Source organism: Piliocolobus tephrosceles, chromosome 8 (assembly GCF_002776525.5).
Source record: "Piliocolobus tephrosceles isolate RC106 chromosome 8, ASM277652v3, whole genome shotgun sequence".
NCBI classification, from domain to species: Eukaryota; Metazoa; Chordata; class Mammalia; order Primates; family Cercopithecidae; genus Piliocolobus; species Piliocolobus tephrosceles.
Genome location: NC_045441.1, coordinates 40,716,946 through 40,717,286, shown reverse-complemented (window position 1 = coordinate 40,717,286; position 341 = coordinate 40,716,946).

The following is a 341-nucleotide window of genomic DNA, read 5'->3' as shown; positions in this document are numbered from 1 at the left end:
CCAAGCTATTGATTCCTCTTATGCCTCAAATATCTCCCAAATCTACGCCTCTATGCATTTGTCCCCAGTCACCCCCATTTTATTCTAAACCTCAGACTGGTGACTCACTTTCTTACCTTTTCTTTCTTTTATTTTATTTTGCTTTTTCTTTCTTCTTCTTCCTCCCTCTCTCCTTCCTTCCTTCCTTTCCCTCCCCCCCTCCCTCCCTTCCTTCCTTCCTTCCTTCCTTCCTCTTTCTCTTTCTCTCTCTTTCTTTCCTTCCTTCCTTCTTTCTTTCTTTCTTTCTTTCTTTCTTTCTTTCTTTCTTTCTTTCTTTCTTTCTTTCTTTCTTTCTTTCTTTC